The sequence below is a fragment of the Aotus nancymaae genome, unplaced genomic scaffold, assembly GCF_030222135.1.
Source record: "Aotus nancymaae isolate 86718 unplaced genomic scaffold, 86718_ANA_hifiasm-v0.15.2.pri h1tg000011l, whole genome shotgun sequence".
NCBI lineage: Eukaryota > Metazoa > Chordata > Mammalia > Primates > Aotidae > Aotus > Aotus nancymaae.
Genome location: NW_026988422.1, coordinates 15,988,134 through 16,015,881, shown reverse-complemented (window position 1 = coordinate 16,015,881; position 27,748 = coordinate 15,988,134). Strand labels below are relative to the sequence as shown.

Sequence of the window (27,748 nt, the reverse complement as noted above, 5' to 3'; positions counted from 1 at the left end):
ACTCATAAGTCTGCTGAGTTGGTGGTGGTGTTTTATATTTTGTATCTGTGTTATCTGTTTTGTTTTGTTTTTGTTTTCTAAATCATAAGGAATATTCACATACATTTCTGGATCTATTGACATCATAGAATTATTCTTATTTTAATATGTTTACATGGTAATTCAATTAATTTATTTTTGAATGTTAAGCCACTCATGCATTCTAAAAATAAACCCTACTTGATTTCATATTATCCTTTTCATAGAGAATTCGATTGAGTTTGTTAATATATTTTACTGGACAGGGAAAATGTGGCACATATACACCATGGAATATTATGCAGCCATTGAAAACGATGAGTTCGTGTCCTTTGTAGGGACATGGATGAACCTGGAAACCAACACTCTCAGCAAACTGACACAAGAACAGAAAATCAAACACCATATGTTCTCACTCATAGGCGAGTGTTGAACAATGAGAACATGTGGACACAGGGAGAGGAGCATCACACACTGGGGTCTGTCGGGGGGAAATAGGGGAGGGACAGCGGGGAGTGGGGAGTTGGGGAGAGACAACATGGGGAGAAATGCCAGATATAGGTGATGGGGAGGAAGGCAGCAAATCACACTGCCATGTGTGTACCTATGCAACAATCTTGCATGTTCTTCACATGTACCCCAAAACCTAAAATGCAATAAAAAAATAAAATTTAATTTGAAAAAAAGATATTTCTGTTTGCATTCAAAAGAGAGATTAGCCTGTAATTTTATCTTATCTTTATATTCTTGTCGGGTTTTGGTTGCATAGTTATATTATTCTCATCAAATGAGTTGGGAAGTATTCCCTCTATTTCTATCCTTGGAAGAGTTGTATGTGATTGGTGCTATATTTTTTCTTTAAATTTTTGAAAGAATTTACCTATGAAACTATTTGAGCCAGAAGTTTTTTGCGGAAGACTCTTTTGTCTTTTATTTGTGTAAAATTATGGTGTACAATTTTAATTTTGTTACATAGGTATATCGCATAGTGGTGAATTCAGAGCTTTCAGTGTATTCATAACCTGAATAACACATATAGTACCCATTAAATAATTTATCATATCCACCCCCTTCGTCTGCACCCTTCCCAGTCTCCATTGTTTATCATCTCACCCTCTGTGTCAATGTGTACAGATTAGGGCTCCCATTTATAAGTGAGAACATAGGACATTTGTCTCTCTATTTCTGAATTGTTTCCCTTAAATAATGGCCTCCACATTCATTCTTGTTGCTGCAAAAGATGTGATTACGTTCTTTTTTATGGCTGGATAGAATTCTGTTGCATATATGTTTCACATTTTTAATCCAATTATCCATTGATGGGTATTTAAGTTGATTCCATATCTTTGCTATTGTGACTAGAGCTGTGATAAATATATGAATATAGGTATCTTTTTAGTATAATAATTAATTTTGGGGGGTAGATACCCAATGGTGGAATTGCTGGATTAAATAGTAGTTCTATTTTTAGTTCTTTGAGAACTCTCCATATTGTTTCCCATAGCGATTTTACTAATTCACATTCCAACCAACAATATATAAGCATTTTCTTTTCTCTGGGTCCTTGCCAAGATCTACTATTTTTGCTCTTTTGAAGTAATAGGTGTTCTGACTAGTGTAAGATAATATCTCATCATGATTTTAGTTTACATTTCTTTGATTGATGAGCATTTTTTATATATTTTTTGACCATTTATTTGTCTTCTTTTGAAAAATGTCTATTCATGTCTTTTGCCCACTTTTTTGATAGGATTAATTGTTTTGTTGTTGTTGTTGAGTTGTTTGAATCCTTTGTAAGTTCTAAATATTAGTCATCTGTCTGATAGTTTGTACATATTTTCTCCCATTCTGCAGGTCATCTGTTTGCTCTTGATTATTTCTGTTGCTGGGAAGAAGCTTTTTAGTTTAACTAAGTACCATTTGTCTGTTTTTGTTTTAGTTGCTTCTTGTGCTTGTGGGGTCTTACTAATGAATTCGTTCTCTAGACCAGTGTCCAGAAGATTTTTCCAAATTAAATATTCATGTCTTTTAAAAGATGTAGCACTATGAAGTATTTCCATTTCTTGTTGTGTCCATTTTGGTAATATGTGTTTTTCAAGGGATTTATACATTTCAAAAAATTTTTCAAGTTTATTGATGTAAACTTGTTCACCAGATCTTATTATCTTTGTACTGTGTCTATAGCATCTGGAAGAATGCTCCATTTTTTCATTCCTGTTAAGTTTGTTTGCCCTTTTCCATTTTTAAAATTTGCTTCTAGAGGACTGCTACTTATATTTGTCTTTCTTAAAAAAAAAGAGACACCAATTTTTGACTTTTATCAAGTTTATCTATTGCTTTATTTGAAAATATTTGATATATTTTATAATGGCCATTTATTATTAATTTTAAACTTAATACAGTTATGGTCAGAGAAGATATTTTATATGATTTAAATACCTTGAAATTTATCAAGGCTTGCTATATGACTGAGTTTAGGATACTTTTGGTACATGTTCTATGTGCACCTGCAATTAAGGTGTATTTTGTAACTGTTGAGTGCAGGATTCTGTACATATAAATTATTTAAAATTTGTTAAATCTTGGTGTTCAAAACTTTTATTTTTCTGCAACTTTTTGCCAAGTTTTGTCATTTACTGAGAGAAATATGTAAAAATTTTCTAACGTGATTGTGTATTTATTTCTCCTTTTAGTTTAGTAAGTTTTTATATTTTAAGCTTATGTTATTGGTTTGTACAAGTTTGGAACTGTGATATCTTCCTAATAGATTAACTAGTATTATTATATAATGCTCTTCTTGTACTATTTTTCTTTTCATTTGACTTAGACTGGTATTGTAATGTGTAGTGATACTAGCTTTCTTTTGGTTGGTGTTTGGTAAATTTTTTTAGTACTTTTCCTTTCACATTTTCTGTATACTTAATTTAAGGTATGTGTCCTTCAAATAACATATTATTAATGGTGATTTTTAATTCGAAGTCTCACATTGTATTTCAATGCAGCATTTTGTCTGTTTACATTAACTGCACTTACTAATATTTGTGGATTTAATTCTATCATCCCACTGTACTTTTCTATGTTTTCTACCAATTTTATGTTTCCAATTTCTTCTCTCTTAACTTCTTTTTATTAATCAATCTTTTTATTTCATTTCCCCCTATTTTGACTTGCTAATTATGTATTTTTAATTTTTCTTAGTGGTTACCCTAATGAGCTCTACTGTAACTTATACCTTTTATCTCTTTCTAGTAAAGAATTATATTTGAGTATATTTGTCCTTCTCTCATTTTTTGTCTTATCATTGTCCTGAATTATAATTCTTCAAGGGCTCTAATTCCTAAAAAATTATTGTTATTATTTTTCTGTATTTGTACACATTCTAATGTTGTCTGAGTACTTCATTTCTTTTTGCATTTCTATATCACTGTCTGAGATGCTTTTCCTTTTACTTGAAAGATGCCCATTAGTATTCTTTATAGTATGAATCTTTTGGTGAAAAATTCCCACAGTTTTGTTTTTCTAAAAATATTTTTATTTTAATTTTTTAAAAGAATACTTCATTGGTTAGAGAATTCTAGGTTGACATTTACTTTTTTGTATATATGTGTGTTTTGTTTATTTTTATTTTACTTTTGATTATCAAATAATTATATTTATGAAGTACAATGTGATGTTCAATATATATTTACATTGTAGAATTAATAAATCAAGCTAATTAACATTCACCACCTCAAATACTTATCATGTTTTTATGGCAAGTACATTTAAAGTATACTTTCAGCAACTTCAAAATATGTAATAATTATTATAAACTATAGTGATCATGCTGTGCAGTAGATCTCTAAAACTTACTCCTGTTATCTAGCTGAAACTTTGTGCTTTTTGAATAACATCTCCCCTTTCTTCATCACCATCCAATGTGCAGCCTCTAGTAACTACCATATTACTCTCTGTATCTACGGCCTTTTTGGATTTCACACATAAGAGAAATCATGCAGTATTTGTCTTTCTGTGTCTGGCTTATTTCACATAACGTATCTTCCAGGTCTACCTATGTTGTTGTAAATGACAGGATTTCTTTATTTTCTAAGGCTGAATATTATTCTGTTGAGCATATTTAACACATTTTCTTTATTTGTCTGTTGATGCCACTTAAGTGACTTACATATCTTAACTATTATAAATAATGCTACAATGAATGTGAGAGAGCAGATATGATATCTCTTCAACATACTAATGTCAGTTCTTTCGGATATATATCCTGAAGTCAGATTACTGAATCATATGATAATTCTATTTGTATTTTTTGAAGAATCTTCATATCGTTTTCCATAATGGCTGTACCAAATTTGCATTCCTACCAACAGTATACGAGAGTTTCCATTTCTCCAAATTCTTGCCAACCTTGCTATCTTTTAACTTTTTGAAGGTAGCCTTTCTAACAGGTGCGAAGTGATATTTACTTTGGTTCTAATTTGCATTTCCTTAATGATTAGTAATGTTGAGCATTTTTTCATGTATCTGTTGGCCATTTTTAAGTCTTCTGAGAAATGTCTATTCAGATCCTTTACTCATTTTTTAATCAGGTTTTTATTTTGCTGTTGTTTGAGTTTCTTACGTTGGTAGTTACTTTCTAAAAGCATTTTAAATGTATCATGGCTTTGTTCTCTGGCTTCAATTATTTTTCATGAGCAATCAGTTATCAGACTTACTACTCCTTAGAAAGTAATGCATTTTTATTTTTCTGGCTATTTTAAAATTTCCTTTTGCTTATTTTACATTTTTAAGTAGTTTTACAAACAGGGTTATTTTTTTGTAGTTGGTTTCTTTGTGTTTATCCTGTTGGAGTTCTTAGACATTCTTGAATTTGTGGCTTGATGCTTTTGCCAATTTTGGAAAATTCTTGGCCGTTATTGCTTTGAATTTTGCTTCTGCCTATTCTTACCCATTCTTTCTGGGACTAGAGATATTTTTATGCTAAACATTTTTTAACCATGTCCTATATCTCTAATGCTGCTTCTTTTAGTATCATCCTTAATTCTCTCTTTGTTTTATTTTGGCTGTTTTCTATTAACCTATTTTCAAGTTTACAAATCGGTTCTTCTGTTATGTCTAACTGGCTGTGATTGAATTATTAATTTTAATTGTTTTATTTTTACTTCTAGAATCATCTTTGGGTTCTTAATATAAGTCCCAGTTCTCTGGTTATTCTCAATCTTTTCCTCTATCTCTGAAACCATATTTATCACTGTATTTAAAAGACTGTACCTGGTAATTCTTTAATCTCTATCATTTTTGAATTTAGGTTTTTGTCTGTTTTTTCACTTTGTTTTGATTCTTTGATCCTAATTCCTAGCATGCTTGATGATTTTTACATATTAAAAATTTAGAGTGTTTTATATAATATTGTATTTTTCCATGATGATTTAATTTTCTCCTCACAAATAATTAGAATAAAGGTAATTTACCTTAATCTAATCAGGAATTGAGACAATTTGAAGTTGAATTTCCATCTTTGTGATGGCTAGTCTATTTATGGTTTGCCCTTAGTCCTATAAATAGCCATTTAGAGGTTCAAATAAAATTCTAGAGTGCTTTTCAAGTAGTCACTAAACTCCAGTTTTGCTTGTTGTTATAAGACTACTGAATATTCTGTTTAATGTCCTAGTATCCAGATTGCTGTTTTCTGCTTGTGTCTCTTTTGATTTTCTTACTCCGAGAAAGAGGATCTGAAAATGTTTTAGGGGTTAAAACTGGTAAAAGAGTACAGGCCTCACCTCATTGCATTTACATTTTATCCAGGATCCTGATTCCTCATGTCTTGGCTAGGTTGACAGCTCCAAAGTATACTTTGTGCCCTCCTCTCTTTATAAGATTTCTTAATGTTCTGATGTGGAGCTTTGTGCTCAGTCTCACATCCTGTTCTACTTAGGAAGCAGCAAATGCTTTGAATTTGAAAAAGAGTAAACAACATAGGGCTTACTTTAATTTGTTTGCTTTATTTATAGGATGTTGAGTTTTAAGTTGAAATTACTTTGGTTGGGCCTTGGTGCCCTCAAACACTTTTTAAAATAATTTCATTTTATTCTGCTTTAATATTTTTTCTCAACAAGAGGGGTGATTTGATATAAGCTGTGCTATCATAGTAGAACTAGAAGTCTTCTTATGATGCTAATTTGATTGACATGATATTTGAGGGAGGGTGGTAGGCAACCAGTATGTTTCTTTACAAAGCAATTTCTGAAGACATACCTCTTTTTTCATATGTATTTTATACTCCCACCTATATGAATTTCTTACAAATATTTGAAAGTATATATTATTCTTTCAGTATTTAAGCATACAAACAGAAGTTTATTTGTCTTGTACAAATTGATTAATCTCTATTTTAATGCTTATAGTAATTTCCCTAGCCAAAACTATGCTGTTCTGGTATTGAAAAATCACCAAAAATAACATAAGTTTATAAAAGAAAGTTGGTTATCCCTGGTACGAAGTAAATTTTCTAATTTAGATAATTACATGCATTCTGAGAATCCAAAAAATAATGATAGACTAGGAGGCTATAACTACATTCTTTATTAAACTATGACTAATGCTTAACGGTGTCATAATGGCGCTAGGTTCCTTTCATGATGGGTAAGGGAATTCATAAAGGAAAGTCAATATTATTTAAAAACTCTGATTTATTTATATCTTGTGATAGTAGTGAATAACTAGGCATAGATAGTACTTTTGTACATGGTGTATAAACAGTTTTCAACGTTATTTTGATTTGTTAATTTTTTTCCTGAAATACTGTCACCTCCCTGAGTAATGTGATAAACCACGTATAATGTAATATTTGGCTAGTAAAACAAGCATTAGCAGATAAATATCAGTGCTTGTCTTAAAAGATGCAATATTGAGAACCTGAATAAAATGAAACAGTTTTAATAAAAGTTGAATGGTGTGAACCTGGATAAACACACCTATTTGGACAACATGGAGATTTATTTATTGTTACAAACAATTTATTATATCTTACAGTGATGATATTATCAAAAGTTAAACACTTTCTGAAACAAAAAATGAAAAATCAGGAAAATTACCAATTTATTATTCCAGAACTATAGAGTCTTTAGATATACTTGGACTTACATTCCCTTTTGGCCTGCTCATCAGAGACATGTCTATCTTTCCAACATCTCAGTTGTTTATCATATGACTGCTTACCAGTTGTCTGTTAATGTTGATGAAAATTTATGGTTCTGTGTTTTTACAGAATTTACAAAAACGTTGCAAATCATGAGTTCTATTGATTTGAAAGCATTTTAAAATCCTGAAATAGGAGCCTGGCTCCAGTTAAACGTTACTGTCAGGTCAGTCTCTTCTTTGTACTCTAATTTTCTCTTTCACAAAATGAGACTTGTAAAACATTTATGTTAGTTTCTCAGAGTCATTATAAGAACCAAATGAAGAGATGTATGTGAAAATCTTTTTTCAAAGTAAAAACTGTTCTGTAAATGTAGCACATTATTATTGTTATCCCCATCATTATTAGTGCTGATGATAGCAGATGACTTTAGCACTGCCCAGATGCATAAAACAGTTTTGATGCAACTTTTCTCTAGTTTCCCAGGTGATAAATATGAAGTATGCCCTCCTGTCAGTAACATACTCACATCCTTTGTATTTTTATTTTTGTTATTTTATTTGTTTTTAAAAATGACACCAAATTCGCTCTATAGATTTTAGGAGATCAATTCGGTAACAGGCTTGGATTAATTTTTTTTGTCAGTACCGATGAGTTATAAATTCAGTGAATTTAACAAATTGAGACAGGATTCCATCTTATTCAGAATAGCTAAGGTCCCTGAATGCATTTCACTCATTGTTGAGCGGAGGAGCAGTAGGCTCCTTTGGAACAAACTTACTGAATTACAAAGAGGAAATGGTTTATCCTTGAACCATTATGAAATTCAGGCAATGGATGATATTTACCCAAGGCCAATATTGTAACATAAACAGAAAATATTAACTCCTTTAAAGCAAGTGCATTATTTGAATTCATGTAATCATTATATTACTTACAGATCACAGATCATTTATTGATGGATTTTAAAGGGAAAAAATATGCATAAACTGAATAAGAAGATTAAGAAGATAGGTATGCCTTACATCAGAATTTCATTCAAATAGACCTAGAAAACACATTTGTCTAATTAGGGTGCAGGACAGCAATCTATGAAACTAGTTCTTTTAAGTAAATAGAGGTCTATCCCAAGGGGGTTTAGCAGACTGTAGTACAAATCAGGATACTTTCCATGGTCCAAGAAAAGTCAGAAATGAATGAATAATTCCTCCTTAGTTTCTATTAATTAATCAAATTGCAATTAGATTATCACTCATGCACATGAAGAAAGTCTGAAAAGGCAATGAAATGCCCTGTATTTAATGGACAACTATCTATAGGACATGGGACATATGGGCTTAAAATATGTACTTTTTAATAAACAATTATAGAATAAAGGGCTAAAACATACCCTTTCTCATTTTACACTGTGACCTTTGATTTGCTTGCACAGTGTCTGGCATATGGTGACTCTCAAAGTATATAATTGCATGTTGAAAACTGAATATACTGATGAACACATATAACTACATATACAGAAGACACTCCTTACAGGGATGGTGAAACACCTATACTGAATATTCATAGAAGAACACATGAAACATCAATTTTCATTTAAAACCCAATACTATAATTAAAATAAAAACACTCCCTTTTATTTTCCCATCTTTGACTTTGTTCAGTGTTATGTTGGAGCCATGAAGCTGTTTTCCAGAATTTGTTTTTAGAGACTGGGTCTTGGTGTGTCACCCAGCCTGAAGTGCAGTGGCATGATAATCACTCACTACAGCCTTGAACTCCTGGGCTCAAGTAATCCTCCTGCCTAGGCCTTCCAAAGTGCTGGTATTATAGGAGTGAGCCACCACACTTAGTCCCAGAATTATTAAAGTCAGTAAGTGTCTTCTGGGACTAAGTGTGGTATATATAAAATATATATAACTGTACATGTTTAATAAGTGTCTTCTGGGACTAAGTGTGGTATATATATATATACACACACACACACACAATATTATTGTCTTTAATAATTCTAGAACTATATGTGGTATATATAAAAATGTGATTATATATATATATATCTCATACATATTTTTGTTTTGAGACGGAATCTCGCTTTGCCACCCAGGCTGGAGTGTGGAGTGCAGTGGCATGATCTTGGCTCACTGCAACTTCTGCCTCCCAGGTTCAAGCAATTCTCCTGCCTCAGCCTCCCAAGTAGCTCGTATTATAGGCACCTGCCAGTTAATGTTCTGTATTTTTAGTAGAGACGGGGCTTTGCCACATTATCCAGGCTGGTCCCAAACTCCTTGCCTTGTGATTTGCTCACCTTGGCCTTCCAAAGTGCTGGGATTACAGGCATGAGCCACTGCACCCAGCCTCTTCAGATATTGTTTATTGTCTTCTTGGTTATCTCTGCATAAAGCTTTTTGTCATTATTATTTTGGTATTTAGATTACTTCCTTGGGATAGATTCCTAGAACTGGAATGAAGTCATATGTAGTGGTCATGTAGGTGTCTTTCTCAGCTCTGTTTTCAAGAAGAGTTGTTGTAGAGAGCATAGATAATTGACAGTCTCCAGCTGCCATACCTGTGGATCCACCACACCATTCACACTGGACCGTCCTTCTTTGAGGCTGTTTCTACCCAGTGACTGAGCATGTCAGGAATACCACAACTAGGTAGGATATTTCTGCCCAACACTAGATTCTTCTAATGGGTAATTCTGGTTCAGAGACTCCCTACCAACCTGGCTGAACCTTTCTTTTTCATTATTATTATAGTGAATAATGAGAAGAAAAAAAGTCTGTACATGTTTAGTACAGATGCAACTTTTTTTTCCCCAGGATATTTATTATACTTTAAGTTCTGGAATACATGTGCAGAATGTGCAGGTTTGTTATATAAGTATACATGCGCCATTGTGGTTTGCTGCACCCATCCACCTATCATCTACAGTAGATATTTCTCCTAATGTTATCCCTCCCCTATCCTCCCATCACCCAACAGGCACCAATGGGTGATGTTCCCCTCTCTGTGTCTATGTATTCTTATGAGAAAATGTGGTGTTTGGTTTTCTGTTCTGTGTTAGTTTTCTGAGAATGGTGGTTTCCAGCTTCTGGAAAGGACATGGACTTATCCTTTTGTCTCTGGAAAAGACATGGACTTACGGCTTTTTTATGGCTGTATAGTATTCCATGGTGTATATGTGCCATCTTTTCTTTATCCAGTATATCACTGATGGGTATTAAAGACTTAAACATAAAACCTAAAACAATAAAAACCCTAGAAGAAAACCTAGGAAATACCATTCAGGACATAGGCATGGGCAAATACTTCATGACTAAAACACAAAAAGCAATGGCAACAAAAGCCAAAATTGACAAATGAGATCTAATCAAACTAAAGAGTTTCTGCACAGAAAAAGAAACTATCATCAGAGTGAACAGGCAACCTACAGAATGGGAGAAAGTTTCTGCAATCTATCCATCTGACAAAGGCCTAATATCCAGAATGTATAAGGAACTTAAATTTACAAGAATAAAACAACCCCATCAAAAAGTAGGCAAAGGATTCTCAAAAAAAAAAAAGACATTTATATAGCCAACAAATGTATGAGAAAAATCTCATTATCACTGGTTATTAGCGAAATCCAAATCAAAACCATAATGAGATAACATCTCATGCCAGTTAGAATGGCGATCATTAAAAAGTCAGCAAACAACAGATGCTGGAGAAGATGTGGAGAAATAGGAATGCTTTTACACTGTTGGTGGGAGTGTAAATTAGTTCAACCATTGTGGAAGACAATGTGACCATTCCTCAAGGATCTAGAACCAGAAATACCATTTGACCCAGCAATCCCATTAATGGATATATACCCAAATAATTATAAATCATTCTACTATAAAGACACATGCACGTGTATGTTTATTACAGCACTATTCACAATAGTAAAGACTTGGAACCAACCCTGGCTGAGACTTTCTCAGGACTTTTCTTCATGCAAATCCCTTCCTACCAAATGCTTCCTTGCCTTTCTCCTTTCAGAGACATCAGAATTGCCTCATAGTCTGAGTGTTCCCTTTCCCTACACTTCTTCCCCTTTATCATGTATAGATTCTCCCCCCAAATAACTATCTCACATACCCAATTCACCTTGGCACAAGAGGACCCAAACTGGCACAGAACATAATCATGGTGCTTAATGGTACCAATGTATACTACCACTGCATTGCCTATTCCAACATGGGGTTTTTCTTTTATTGACTTTAACTGATTTGACAGGTGAAAGACTAGTATCTAACTTTTAAAATTTCTGCTACCTTCATCACTAGTGAGATTGCACATGCTTTGTTTTCCATTTATATCTATTAAAATTTATTCATTTTACTAATTTATTCATTCACTAAGAAACTTTACTTATAATTAATAGTTAGAATTATAATACTTCTTTTTGTGGCATTTTGACAGTGTATTTGAATGAGGGTCTCATTCAATACTTATCTACCAGTATTTGGAGTAAATTATGTATGTGGAAGAAATATAATGATTGCTCATTTACTCAGGCTAAACTAAAACCATAGACAGTATTTATGATTTGCCAGGAGCAGTAATGGTAGAATCCACTGCTCCTGTCTTTCAGGAGAAAGTCAGATAGTTTTAACATTTCTGTAATTATATTGCATATGCTTGTGTGCGCATACATGTGTACATGCATCATTGTGAGTGTGTATGAGTTTACAGTGTTTTTCGGATAAGAGGTAAAGCTTAAAATTTCTTAAGTTGTATTTTATTAATTTCTTTTAACAATCCTGTTTTTTCTTTTGTTTTTCCTCCACTATCATTTTCTACCTTTATTTCCAAGGTGTCCCTGATCATCTTATTCCTATCAGGTAGTTAAATTATGCACATGCCAATCTTTGTGTCCCCAAACACACATAGCTAATCAAGAATAAAACCATTTATTGTAAATTTACCTCTAGAATGAGCCCTCCTTTCTCTGATTTTTGAGGATGGATAGATGCTCATTATGATCTGGTAGACAATTATAACATGCACATTTAGAGTGTAGGTGGATAGAAGAGTACTCTGTGTTAGGTGTTAAGACTTTTATTTTACTCATTTAAAGACAAAGATTTAAATGTGCTTGTTTAAATTCAACAAGCCCTTAGAGCCATGAGGCCTTGGGGGTAAGAGGTGCTTAAAACCAAATAGCACAAGAGCTGAAGAAGTAATTATATGCCAGATTGAAGATGGAGCTGAACAAAGACTGAGCTGATCTGGGAACAGGGGATGGCAAACTGAATTATGTCCCAGTACCCATAGGCCGAGAAAGCAGACCTGGAAAACATGCTTCTTCATACATTTTACCAAAGCTTACAAAATGCAATAATTTTCAGATGATTTGCTAATCTTATTCACCTTTCTTTTCTGCATTTTTGTTTTAACCTAAAGTTTTTTAAAAGAGAAAATCTTAATTGGAAGGATGTTTTGAGTCAAGAATACAAACATATATTCTGGATTCAAAGCGGTGCCTGCTGGTGGGGATAAGATCATTGCAAGGAAGATTTTGGGAACAGTAAAATGGTATAATCTAAGAAATAAATATGGTTTCATCTATGGGAATGGCATCAAGGAAGACACATTTGTACACCAGAATGCCATACAGAAGAATAACCCCAGGAAGTACCTTCACAGTGTAGGACATGGAGAGACTGTGGAGTTTGATGATGTTGCAGCAGAAAAGGGTGAGGAGACAGCAAATGTTACAGGCCCCTGTGGAGTCCAGTACAAGGCAGAAAATAGGCAGCAGACCACAACCATCATAGACGCTGTCCACGTGGTCTTCATGCAATTACCAGCAGAATTACCAGAATTATGAGAGTGGAGAAAAGAACGAGGGATGAGAGAGTGCTTTCTTAGGCCAGGCCCAATGATGCCAGCCCTGCTGCAGGCAAAGGTTCTCGCCGTACTATAGGCAGAGACCCTACAGAAGTCGACCACTATATTCCAACCCTCCCTTGTAGGGAACAGCGATGAAGGGTGCTAACAACTGGGGTGCAGGAGCACAGGGTAGACCAATGAGGCAGGATATGTATATGGTTTACAGACCAGGATTCCTCAGGGAATCTCCTTGCCATAGCCAGCCTAGAGAAGATGACAAGATTGTTGCATAGGTGCATACGTGGCAGTGTGATTTGCTCCCTTCCTCCCCTTCACATATATGTGGCATTTTTCCCCATGCTATCTCTCCCCAACTCCCCACCGCCACTGTCCCTCCCTATTTCCCCCCAACAGACCCCAGTGTGTAGTGCTCCCCTCCCTGTGTCCATGTGTTCTCATTGTTCAACACCCGCCTATGAGTGAGAACATGCGGTGTTTGATTTTCTGTTCTTGTGTCAGTTTGCTGAGAATGATGGTTTCAAGGTTCATCCATGTCCCTACAAAGGACGTGAACTCATCATTTTTGATGGCTGCATAATATTCCATGGTGTATATGTGCCACATTTTCCCTGTCCAGTCTATCATCGATGGGCATTTGGGTTGGTTCCAGGTCTTTGCTATTGTAAACAGTGCTGCAATGAACATTCGTGTGCATGTGTCCTTATAGTAGAATGATTTATAATCCTTTAGATATATACCCAGTAATGGGATTGCTGGGTCAAATGGAATTTCTATTTCTAAGTCCTTGAGGAATCGCCACACTATCTCCCACAATGGTTGAACTAACTTACACTCCCACCAACAGTGTAAAAGTGTTCCTATTTCTCCACATCCTCTCCAGCATCTGTCTTTTCCTTCCTGGATAGCACTGATGCACTGCATGCTGTGTGGTTGGCCACCTCCTACAGTGTGATTCAAAATAGCTTAGCATACTGCAGGGAGCAAAGCCTGAAGCACAGGACGTGAACCCCATCATAGTACTTACCTCTTACTCCAATGCATTATATTATTTATGCATATATGCCTTTTAGTATGTATTTATTCTAGCATATTACTGACTCACTAAAGGCAGATACAAAATTATTTTCTGTATGTATATGTCTCACAATGGACAGTACACCTTGTACCAACTAGGTGCTTAATAAATGTTTACCTGAGTGAATGTAATTCCAGGAAGTTGGAAAAAGCATTGTATTGTTTATCCTGGTTTTTGTCTGTTTCTTTGTTTCTAAGCAAAAGTTTTTGTAAGGCAGATAGAATATTCCCAGAATCCTAAACAGTATTGTAGCATATTTTTCTTGAAATTTACAGCACATTTCTCAATGCTTAATCTTCAAATTTGAAATTATTTTTAAATACTATTCATAAAATTATCTCACTCACCTGAAGTACAGATGTAAATAAGCTTCTTATCTGTGTAGGTAAGACAACATCAGATGTCAGTTGATTTGCTTGAGATTGTGTGTAGGAGTATACATTTTTAATTTTTTTGCACTTGTGTGAAAGGCATAATATATCTCTCCTGAAATCTTTTCTTTGAGCCTGAGATCTGAGGAATTTGCCAAATCTATTTTTTAGAAATTATACAAGAATCCTTCAATCATTGAAGAGCCTAGAAATAAGGTTCTGTAGTTACAAAATTTTACACCTGGGAAGCAGAAACCATCTGTTGTGGCCTCACATTTCACATGAGTAAACTGAAGCCTAGATAGGTGAAGGGACCTGTCTAAAGTCTCATAATTGCTTAATGGTGGAACTATACTTTTTGATAGTTAATTGAGGCTGTTTTCACTACAGCCTAATAGCATTTCATCTAGGGGTATACCAAAGGGAAAATAGTTTAATGAAATTATTTAAAATGATATAGCTTTCTTGCAGAGATTATATTCTTACTGAGTTTTAAATAAGATTTTTTCCTTGCTGTTTGAGGTTTCCATGTCCTATAATGTATCAAGTCTGAAAATGCATTTATAAAATAGAGATGTATATACTCCATTTTCATCTATAAAGTGAATGTGCTTTAGCTTCAGTTTTTTTTAAAATTTTACATTTGGTGCATGCTTATTTTTAATTTAGAAAATATAATTTGATTGGAAACTGAATTATTGCCAGTTCTTGAGAGAATTCAGTCTTTGAGATGTGGTGTGCATTTGTGTAAGTCTTGGAATAACTGTGGACATCTTTGGTTCTGGGATCAGATTAAGAGTGTTGGTTTTGAAACCTTTGAGACCAGGTGGCTCATGCCTATGGTGAAACTGAAAAATCCGAGACAGGTCTCAGTCAATTTAGGAGGTTTATTTTGTCAAAATTAAGGACATACGCCCATGGCACAGTCTCAGGAGGTCCTGATAACATGTGCCCAAGATGTTCAGAGCATAGCTTGGTTTTATACATTTTAGGGAGACATGAGACATCAATCAACATATATAAGATGAACATTGGTTCGGTTCCTAAAGTCAGGACAGCTCGAAGCAAAAATGGGACAACTGGAAGTGAGAGGGGGCTTCCAGGCCATAGGTAGATTAGAGACAAATGGTTGCATTCTTGAGTTTCTGATTAGCCTTGCCAAAGGAGGCAATCAGATATGAATTTATCCTAGTGAGCAGAGGGATTACTTTGAATAGAATGGAAGGCAGGTTCCCAGCTTGACTTTTCCCTTTAGCTTAGTGATTTTGGGGCCCCAATATTTATTTTCCTTTCACACTATCATCCCAGCAGTTTGGGAGGCCAAGCAGGGAGGATTGATTGAGACTCAAAGAGTTCAAGACCAGCCTGGGCAACATTATGAGAACCTGTGTATGCAAAAAAACAAAATAGAAAATTAGCCAGGTGTGGTGTGGTGTATGCTTGTAGTCCCAGCTACTCAGGAAGCTAGTGTTTGAAATTGCAGTGAGCTATGATCATGTCACTGCTCTCCAGCCTGGATGACAAAGCCCAGTGACAGATTGATTGTTAGACAACATAAACTAGTGACTAACTAGTAACTAACAGTTTTTCTACTTCCAAAACGTTTGAGAATTTGTTATACATAAATTTACTTACAGTCTTACCTATTTGATGGCACATATTTTTGTGAATCTACTTATTACCTGCTTTATTGCCTCTTCATCTTCCCTTGTTCAGCCCTCTCTCCCTGAAGCAGGGGACATGTTTCTAATTTTTTTATTTAACTTTTATTTGTATCTCTTGATACTTTTTTAGAACCTTTTGTTTTCTGTTTCTCTGTAACCTTCTGTTCTCAAGATTAGTAATGATACAGGAGTTTTGATTCTTGTGTGGAGAATAAACTTCCAATCAAACAGCCTGCCTGCAAATAGTAGCTATAAACTGGACAAAGACAAAAAAATAAAAGCAAAGCATAACAAACACAATACAACTATGTAAAGGTTTTAGAGAATGAATAAGACTAGGGAAGTATTAGAGGAGGTTCAAACTTTGTATTAAGCAAATATCATGAGCTAAAGTGAGTTTCACATTTCTGTGACTTTTTCTGAGGGCATCTGCAGTTGTAGTGGCAACATGGGACAATTGAACTCCAAGAGAAAGCCTATTGCTTTCTCTGTAGGCTGTAGGAACTTTGGGAAGGAGCAGGGATGTCAGAGAATGTAGGAAAACAGGAAAGTAAAGATACAGAGATGGGAAATTGTGTGTATAAATTCTGCCTAATTGTTTGACCCCTGAACTGCACATGCACAGGGTAGACTGAAATCAATTCAAACTGAGATCCAAAAGCACAAATTTTTCAACATAGATTAACCAAATTAATGTCCTATGAAAACAAAGATATTAGTGCTTTTTGGCTCAATGTAACACAATCAGGAGTATCCACAATTAATATTGACAATGTCTAAGTTAAAACCCATAATTACTTCAACCCAGTAAAATGTTACCCTTTCTTAAGGATAAAGAAAATTAACAGATGACAATCTTAAAATCACCCACATGTTGGAATTACTAGGCAAGAAAATTAAAGCAGGTATTAAAACTATGCTTAAAGAGATGAAAGGGGATATGGTTGAAATGAACAAAAATAAAGGAAATCTCAGCAGAGAAATAAGTTATTAAAAGAATCAAATGGGCCAGGCATGGTGGCTCACACCTATAATCCCAGCACTTTGGGAGGCCGAGGCTGGTGAATCACAAGGTCAAGAGATCGAGATTCCTGACCAACATGGTGGAACCCTGTCTCTACTAAAAGTACAAACATTGGTTGGGTGTGGTGGCATGCGCCTGTAGTCCTAGCTACTTGGGAGGCTAAGGCAGGAGAATCATTTGAACCCAGGAGGTGGAGGTTGCAGTGAACCGAGATCACGCCACTGCACTCCAGCCTGGAAACAGAGCAAGACTCCATCTCAAAAAAGAAGAAGAAAGAAGAACGAAATGGGAATTTTAAAACAGAAAAATGTATTATATTAAATAAATAAATAACTTAGTAGGATTAATAGTATAATGGAGGAGGGATTGAAGGAAAAGTCATTGAACTTAAAACTAGATCAATAGAAATTATCTAATCTAAAAAGGAGTGGAAAAAAAAGAGTGGATAAAAAATAAGCAGAATCTGAGAAACCAGAAGTAATATTTTATTTATTTTATTTTTAAAAATATTTAATTTACAAAGATTATATATAGTGTGCCTTGTGATTGTTTTGTGCATACATTTCTCAGTAATTATCACAATCAGGTTAATTCACACATTCTTCACCACCCATACTGTACATTAGATCCCTGGAACTTGTTCAACTGATAACTGAAAGTTTGTACTCTTTAAGTAATATCTTCCCATTTTCCCCGCCACCATCCCCTGGCAATCATCACTCTTTCTGTTGCAATGAGGTTGATCTTCTTATATGATTTCATATAAGTGAGATCACAGATTATTTGTCTTTCTATATCTTGCTTATTTTACTTCATATAATGTCTTCCAGGTTCATCAATATTGTTGAAAATGACAGATTTAATTATATTTTATGGCAGAATAATATTCCATTGTGTATATGTATCACATTTTCTTTATTCATTTATCCGATTTATCCATTGATGAACACTTAGGTAGTTTTCCTTTCTGGCATATTATAAATAATGCTGCAATAAGCATAAAGGTATAGATATCTCTTAAAGATACTGATTTCATTTCCTTTGTATATAAACCCAGAAGTGGACTTGCTGGTCATGGGATTTGATTTTTTTGGGGAAACTCCATATTATTTTCCAAAATGGCTATACCAATTTACATTTCCACCTACAGTGGACAAGTGTTCTCTTTTCTCCACATTCTTGCAAACATTTATCTCTTGTCATTTTGAAAATACCCCTTCTGACAGGCATGAGATACTGTCTCACTGTAGTTTTGATGTGCATTTCCCTGATAATTATTGATGTTGAGCCATATATATACTTGTTTTTGTCTTCTTCAGCTTCTTTCATCAGTGTCTTAGAGTTTTTGTGTACATATCCTTCATCAACCTTGCTTAAATTTGTTTCTTAGTATTTTATTCTATTCGATACTATTGTAAGTAAAATAGTTTTATAATTTGGATATCTGTCCACACAAACCTCCTGTTGAAAATTGATGCCAATGTTAGAGGTCAGGCCTAATGGGAGGTGTTTGGATCATGGGGATAGATTCCTGATAAGTGGTTTGGTGTCCCCCTTGAGGTATTGAGTGATTTCTTGCTCTGTTGGTTCCTATGAGAGCTGATTGTTAAATAGAGCCTGTCAGCTCCCTTCTTTTTCTCTTGCCTTGAAATCTCCACACACTAGCTTCACTTTGCCTTCTGCCATGAGTGGAAGCAGCCTGAGCTCTCACCAAGAGCAGGTGCTGGTGCTATATGCTTCTTGTACAGCTAGAAAAGCCATGAGCCACATGAACCTTTTCTTTTTATAAATTACCCAACCTTAGGCATTCTTTTATAGCAATGCCCACAGACTAAGATGGATAGTTTTCTTAATTCCTTCTTCAGAAAGTCTTTTGTTAATGTATGGAACTGCAACTGATTTTTGTATATGACTTTGTATCCTGAAACTATTGGGTTCATATATAAGTTTTGTTGTTGTTGTTTTTTTCCTGGAGTCTTTAGGGTTTTTCCACATACAAGATTATGTCATCTACAAACGGAGAGAGACAATTCAACTTCATCCTTTCCAATATTTTTCTTGCCTAATTGCTCTGACTAGGAATTCCAATACTATGTTTAATAGAAATAGTAAGAGTGAGTATGCTTGTTTCATTCCCAATCTTATAAAATGCTTACAGCTTTTCACCACTAAGTATGATGTTATCTATGGGATTGTCATATATCATCTTTACTATGTTGAGGTACGTTCCTTCTGTACCAAATTTGTGGAGACTTTTTATCAAGAAATGATTTTTGTGAAGTGCTTTTCCTGCACTGTTGAGATGATCATCATATGATTTTTATCCTTCATTTTGTTAATGTGATGTATCACATTTATTGATTTGTGTGTGTTGAATCATCCTTATATTCCAGGGATAAATCCCACCTGATCATGGTGTATGATCCTTTTAATGTGCTGTTGAATTTGGTTTAGTGGTATTTTGTTGAAGATTTTTCTATCTATATTCATCTGAGATATTGCTCTGTAATTTTCTTTTATTGTAGCACTCTTATCTAGCTTTAGTATGAGGGCAGTGCTGGCCTTGAAATGAGTTAGGAAGTGTGTCGTTCTTGTAAACATCCATTAATTCTTTAAATGCTTGGCGCAATCCACTCAAGACATTTAGTCCTATTGCCAGGTATGGTGGCTCACACCTGTAATCTCAGCAATTTGGGAGGACAAGGCAGGCAGATCAGTTGAGGTCAGGAGGTCGAGACCAGCCTGGCCAACACGATGAAACCTCGTTGCTACTAAAAATACAGAAACTAGCTGGGTGTGGTGGTAGGCACCTGTAATCCCAGCTACTTGGGAGGCTGAGGAAGGAGAATCACTTGAACTCAGGAGATGGGGGTTGCAGTGAGCCAAGATCACACCATTGCACTCCAGCCTGGGTGACAAGAGCAAGACTTCGTCTCAAAAAATAAAAGACATCTAGTCCTGGGCTTTTCTTTTATGGGAGCACTTTTTTATTACTGATTCAATCTCCTTACTTGCTACTAGTCTGTTCAGAATCTTATTTTTTATGATGCAGTCCTTGCATCTTGTATGTTTCTAGGAACTTATTTCTTACTAAGGTATCCAATCTGTTGGAATATATTGTTCAATGTAGTCTTTTTAGAATTCTGTGTGTTTTTGTTCTATCATTTTAATATGTCCTTTTTCCATTACAGAATTTTAAATTTGAGTCATTCTCTCTTTTCTGTTGTTGTTAATCTAGCTAAAGATTTATCTATTTTGTTTATCTCTTCAAAAAACAAACTCATAGGTTTACTGATGTTTTCTATTATTTTTCTAGTTTCTGTTTCATTTATTTCTGTTCTAATTTTTATTATATCCTTATTTCTGCTCACTGAGCACTTAGTTTGTTCTTTTTCTAATTCTTTGAGGTGTGAAGTTAAGTTGTTTGAGACTTTTCTTTTTTAATTAATGTAGGCATTCATTGTTATGTATCTCCCTCTTATTGTGTGCCCATTTTCATTTGTTTAATAATATTCAAGATTTTGGTTTTGATTTCTTCTTTTACACATTGGCTGTTGAGTGTATTATTTAATTGCCATATATTTGTGAATTTTTCACTTTTAGTTTTTCATTTTTAATTTCTCCTTTTATTGATTTCTAATTTTATGTTGTAGTCAGAAAAGATACTTGAGATAATTTTACTTTTTCCAAATTTGTTAAGATTTGTTTTGTGGCCCAACATCTGATCTATTTGGAGACTGCTCCATGTGCACTTGGGGGAAATATATATTCTACTGCTGTTGGATGGAATGTTCTATATATGTCTGTTAGGTCTATTTGGTCTGTAGTACTTTTTAAGAACACTATGTCCCTAGTGATTTGCTGTCTATATGATCTACCCATTTTTGAAAGTGGTGTATTGAAGTATTTTACTGTTATTGTACTGCCATCTATTTCTCCCTTCTGTTAATATTAATTTATATATTCATATTCTCTAATGTTGAGTGCATGCATATGTATAATTTTTATATCCTCTTAATGAATTGACCACTTTATTATCATTTAATGACCTTCTTTGTGTCTTGTGATAGATTTGAGACTGAAAGTCTATTTTGTCTGATATAACTGTAGCCACTCCTATTCTCTTTTCATTATCATTTGAATAGAATATATTTTCTCCTCTCTTCACTCTTGGTCTCTGTATCCTTAAAGCTAAAGTGACCCTCTAATAGGCACCATGTTGTTGGATTTTTTTTTTTTTTTCTGTTCAGCCACTCTTTGTATTTTGATTGGAGAATTTAATCCATTTACATTTAAAATAATTATTGATAAGTAGGGACTTCGTATTGCCATTGGTTGTTTACTATTTTGTAGTTTTTTTGTTTCTTTCTTCCAATCTTGCTGTCTTCTTTTGTATTTTATTGAATTTTTGCTTTGATTCATGTCTCTGTCTTTTGTGTCTACTAGAAGTGTTTTCCTTTTGGTTACCTTGAGGAGTATATAAAACATCTTGTAATCTCAAATATTGCTAGAACAAATATCCTAGTTATAGTTGTTTTTGATACTTCTGTCTTTTTTCTTTTATACTAGACTTAATAGTGATTTACAAGAGAGGAATTGTCCATCCCAGTGGTCGGAACTCAAGTATTGACAAACTTCACCACTGTGGGTTAAAATTATCTGGAGTCCTAAATAAACTTTAAGGCAGTCTGAGCCACAAGGGCTGCAACTCCTAGGCAAGTCCTTATACTCTGCTAGGCTTGGAGCCAGTAGATACAGGGGTCACACGACCTAGTGAGACACCAGCCAGGGTGGCCAAGGGAGAGCTTCTGCCCCACCTCCTCTGACCCCAAAGAGTGTAGCTGGTAGCTCTGAAAGAGACTCCTTTCTTCCACTTGAGGAGAGGAGTGAAGAGCAAACAGGACTTTGTCTTGCGACTGGGATGGCACTCAGCCATAGTAGGATAGGGCACCAGGTAGAATCTTGAAGCACCCATTTTAGCACTAGCTCCCAGATAACATTTCTAGACATAGTCTGGGCTAGAAGGGAATGTGCTGCCTTGAAGGGAAGGATCCAACTTTGGCAGGATTCATCACCTGCTGACTAAACAGCCATTGAGCCTTTCCTAATCAGCTGCAATATCCTGGTAGTTCACCTCATGGGCATTGAGTGAGACTCTGAGACATGCTGGCTTCGGGTGTGATCCAGCACATTCCTACCTGTGGTGGCTACAGGGAGCGACTGCTTCTGCTTGAGAAAAACAGATGACACAGGAAAGGGGACTTTGTCTTGCAGCTTAGATAGTGGCTTGGCCATAGTGTTGTAGAGTAGGAAGTGGGCCCTTGGGGTCCCCAATTCTAGGACTTGGCTCTCAAATGGCATTTTGTAACTTTTCCTAGGCTAGAGGGGAGCCCATCCCCATGAAGGATGAGTCCCAGGCCTGGCAGCATTCATCACAAGCTGACTGAAGAACTTTGGGTCTTGAGTGAACATTGGGAGTAGCCCGTTAGCACTCCCATGTGCCTGTGGCAGTGGTGGCCAAGGGAAGAGACTTCTATGCTTGTGGAAAAGACTCGTCTTGTGGCTTGGGTCCCAGCTCAGCTGCAGTCGAATAGAGCACCATGTAGATTCTTAAGGTTTCTTACTCCAGGCCCTGGATCTTAGAGGGCATCTCTGGAACTATATGGGGCCACAGGAGCTCGGCGCCATGAAAAAAAGGACACAGGCCTGGCTGGTGTAGCTAACTGATGATTGTTGAACCTCAGAGCCTTGAGTGAATGTAGGTAGCAGCCAAATAGTGGTTATAGCGGATCTTCTGCAAGACTCAGTGCTGTGCTGACCTCAGGTCAGACCCAGCACAGGCTCAGTGGTAATGGCCACAGGAGAACTTGTGTTATTTCTCCCCCAGCCCAGCACCAGGCAGCTAAGCACACACAGAGAGAGACTCTGGTTGGGAGAAAGTAATGGAAGAGAACAAATGTCTCTGCCTAGCAATCCAGAGAATTCTTCCAGATCTTATACAAGACCACCAATGTGGTAATTCTGTGAGTCTGTAAGAACCTCAGTGTAACTGACCCTGGGATGCCCCCAATGTAAATACAGCTACAGTGACCAAAAATTTTCAATATGTAGAAAGCCTTCCCAAGAAGCATGGGTACATACAAGCCCAGACTGCCAAGACTACAATAAATACCTACTTCTTCAATGTCCAGACATTAACAAACATCCACAAGCATCAAGACCATGCAGGAAAACATGACCTCATCAGACAATCTAAATAAGGCACCAAGGATCAATCTCAATGAGACGGAGATAATGTGACCTTTTAGACAGAATTATTGAGGAAACTCAATAAAATTCAAGATAAATACAGAAGGAATTCAGAATCCTATCAGATGAATTTAACAAATAGATTGACACAATTTTTAAGAATCAAGTAGAAATTCTGGAGGTGAACAATGTAGTTGACACACTGAAGAATGCAGCAGCCTCTTAACAAGAGAATTGATCAAACAGAATAAAGAATTAGTGAGCTTGAAGATGAGCTGTTCGAAAACATATTCAGGATACAAAAGATAGAAAAAAAATGAAGCATGCCTACAAGATATAGAAAACAGCCCTAAAAGGACAAATGTAAGTTATTGGTCTTAAAATTGAGGTAAAGAGAGAGATAGAGGTAGAAAGTTTGTTCTGAGGACAGCATCAGAGAACCTCACAAACCTAGAGAAAGATATCATTATTCAAGCACAAGAAGGTTAAAAAACACTAAGGAGATTTAACCTAAAGAAGATTACCTCAAAGAACTTAATAATGAAATTATCGAAGTTCAAATATAAGGAAAGGATCCTAAAAGCAGAAAAAGAAAAGAAACAACGTACAATGGAGCATCTGGCATCAGACTTTTCAGTGGAAACCTTACAGCCCAGGAGAAAGTAGCATGTTATATTTAAAGTGCTGAAGGAATAAACTCTTACCCTAGAAGACTATATCTAATGGAAATATCCTTTAAATATGAGGGAGAAATAAACACTTGGCCAGACAAACAAAAGCTGAGGGATTTCATTAATACCAGACCTGTTCCACAAGAAATACTAAAGGAAGTACTTCAATTAGAAAGAAAGGGATGTTAGTGAACAATAAGAAATCATCTGAAGGTAATGAAGATACAAAACTTGCAGTAATAATAATAGTAATAATACTATTACTATTACATAATAGTACTACTACAAAATAGTACTATTACATAGTACTACTACTATGTACATAATATGTACATATAAAAACATAACATTATAATACTGTAATAACTTGTAAGTAAACTTGAAATATACTGATATCAGACTACAGATTTCAAGACAAAAACTATAAGAAGAGATAAAGAAGGTCACTATTTAATTATAAAATTGTCAGTTTAGCAAGGGGATGAATTGTTGTAAGTAAATATACACCCAACACTGGAGCACTCAGATATATAAAGCAAATATTAATAGAGCTGAAGAGAGAGATAGACCCAAGTACAATAATAGCTGAACACCTCAGCATCCCACTTTCAGCCTTGAACAGATCACCCAGACAGAAAATCAACAAAGAAACATTGGACTTAATCTGCACTATAAACTGAATGAACCTAATAGACATTTACAGTACATTTCATCCAACAGCTGCAAAATACACGTATTTCCCCTCAGCACTTGGATCATTCTGAAGTATAGATCAGACCTAAGACTACAAAACAAGCCTTATAATTTTCAAAAATTTGAAATAATATCAAATATCTTCTCTGAGCAGAATGGAATATAACTAGAAATTAATAATGAAGAATTGTGAAAGCTATACAGATAGATGGAAATTAAACACTATGCTCATAAATGACCAGTTGGTCAATGAAGAAATTATGAAGGAAATTTAACAAGTTTTTTGAAATAAATGATAATGGAAGCATAACATATCAAAACTAAGAGGGAATTTTGTAGTGATAAGTGCCTACACCAAGAAAGTAGAAAAACTTCAATAAACAACTAACAATGCATCTTAGAGAACTAGAGAAACAAGAGCAAACCAAACCCAAAATCAGTAGAAGAAAAGAAATAATGAAGATCAGTATAGAAATAAATGAAATTGAAATGAAGAAAATAATACAAATGATAAATGAAATGAAACATTGATTTTTGAAAAGATAAACAAAATTGACAAACCTTGAGCCAGACTGAGAAAAATAGAAGACCCAAATAAATAAAATCAGAATTGAAAAAAGATACCTTACAATTGATACTGCAGAAATTCAAAAGACCATTAAATCTACTATAAACAACTAATACATGTAAATAAATTGGAAAACCTAGAAGAAATGAGTAAATTCCTAGACATATACAACCTACCAGGATTGAACCATGAATTCCAATACCTGAACAGACCAGTAACAAGTAATGAGATGGTAGCTGTAATAAAAAGTCCTTCAGCAAAGGAAACCATGAGACCCGATAGCTTTACTCCTGAATTTTACGAACATTTAAAGAATTAATGCCAATTCTACTCAGCCTATTTTGAAAAATAGAAGAGGAGGGAATGTGTGCCCATTCTGTGAGGCCAGTATCAGCCTGATACCATAACCAGACACATTAAAAAACAAAAATAAAAGAAAACTACAGGCCAGTATCCCCGATGAACATTGATGTAAAAATCCACAACAAAATACTAGCAACCCAAATTCAACAACACATTAAAAAGATACTGTAACTAAGTGGGATTTATCCCAGGCCTCAAGGATTATTCAACACATGCAAATCAATCAATATGATACAGCATCTCAATAGAATGAAGTACAAAAACCATATGATCATTTCAATTGATGCTAGAAAAAACATTTGATAAGATTCAATATCCCCGCATTATAAAAAAATCCTCAAAAAACTCGGTATAGAAGGAACATATCTCAGCATAATAAAAGCCATATATGACAGACCCACAACTAGTATCATGCTGAGTGGGAAAAACTGAAAGCCTTTACCCTAAGATCTGGAACATGACAAGAATGCTCACTTTTGTCACTGTTATTCAACATAGTACTAGAAGACATAGCTAGTACAATTAGAGAAGAGAAAGAAATAATTCTTATCCAAATTGGAAAGCAATAAATCAAATTATCTTTGTTGGCAGATGAGATGATCTTATATTTGAAGACTTCACCAGAAAATATTAGAGCTGATCAATAAATTCAGTAAATTTGCAGAATACAAAATCAACATACAAAAATCAGTAACATTTTTATATGCCAATGATGAACAATCTGAAAAAGAAATTTAAAAACTAATCCAATTTATAGTGCCTCCAGATAAAATTAAATACCTAGGGCATTTCTTAACTAAAGAAGAGAAAGATCTCTACAATTAAAACTATAAAAGATTGTTGCAAGAAATTGAAGGGGACACAAAAATATGGAAAGATATTCCATGTTCATGGATTTTTGGAAGAATCAATTTTGTTAAAATGCCCATATTACCCAAAGCAATTTACAGATTCAATGCAATCTCTATCAAAATACTAATTACATTATTCACAGAAATAGAAAACACAGTTATAAAGTGTATAGGAAACCACAAAAGACCCATGATAGCCAAAGCTATTCTGAGCAAAAGGAACAAAATGGTAGGAATATCACTTGAGTTTAAATTATACTACAGAGCTATAGTAACCAAAAGAGCATGGTACTGGCATACAAACCACTGGAACAGAGTAGAGAACCTGGAAGAAAATTCATATATACACAGTGAACTCATTTTCAACACAGGTAGCAAGAACGTACATTAGGGAAAGGGCAGTCTTTTCAATAAATGGTGCTGGGAAAACTGAATACCCATATGCAGAAGACTGATACTAGACCCTTCTCTCTCACCATATAGAAAAAGTAAATCAACATAAATTAAAGACTTAAGTCTAACACCTCAAACTATGAAACTACTGAAAAAAAAAAAAAACACTAAGGAAACTTTCCAGGACATTTAACTGGGCAAATATTTCTTGATTAATAGCCCATAAGCACAAGGAACCAAAGCAAAAATGGACATATGGTATCACATCAAATTTAAAAACTTCTGGACAGCAAAGGAAATCATAAATTGAAGAGACAACCTACAAAATGAGAGAAAGTATTTGCAAATTATCCACCTGACAATGATTAACAACCAGAATATCTAAGGAGTTCGGTCAACCATATACAAAATAATCCAAATAAAAAAATAGAAAAAATATTTGAGTAGACTTTTCTGACAAGAAGGCATATAAATAGCAAACAGGTATATGAAAAAGTGCTCAACATCATTGATCATCAGAAAAATGCAAATCAAAATTACAATGAGATATCATCTAACTACAGTTAAAATGACTTACATCCAAAAAGACAAGCAATAATGGATGGTGGTGAGGATATGGAGAAAAGGGAATCTTCGTACATTGTTGGTGGAAATGTAAATTAGTGTAAGTACTATGGAGAACGGTCTGGAGGTTCTTCAGAAAACTAAAAATAGATCTACCATATGGTCCAGCAATCCGACTGTTAGGTGTATACCCAAAACAGAGGAAATCAGTATATTGAAGAGATAT

General features: G+C 34.8%; 1 protein-coding gene across 20 annotated transcripts in view; it reads left to right on the top strand.

Annotated features, from left to right (window-relative positions):
• The window catches only part of ZBTB20 (zinc finger and BTB domain containing 20), an 822,970-nt gene that overhangs the window by 198,096 nt on the left and 597,126 nt on the right, over window positions 1-27,748 (top strand). For 2 of the 20 annotated variants that reach the window (XM_064374643.1, XM_064374642.1), the window contains exon 3: window positions 7,283-7,379. The exons of the other annotated variants lie outside the window; for them this stretch is intronic. The gene's annotated coding sequence lies outside the window, so the exon portion shown is untranslated. The remainder of the gene's footprint in view (window positions 1-7,282; window positions 7,380-27,748) is intronic. 20 annotated transcript variants of the gene reach the window in all.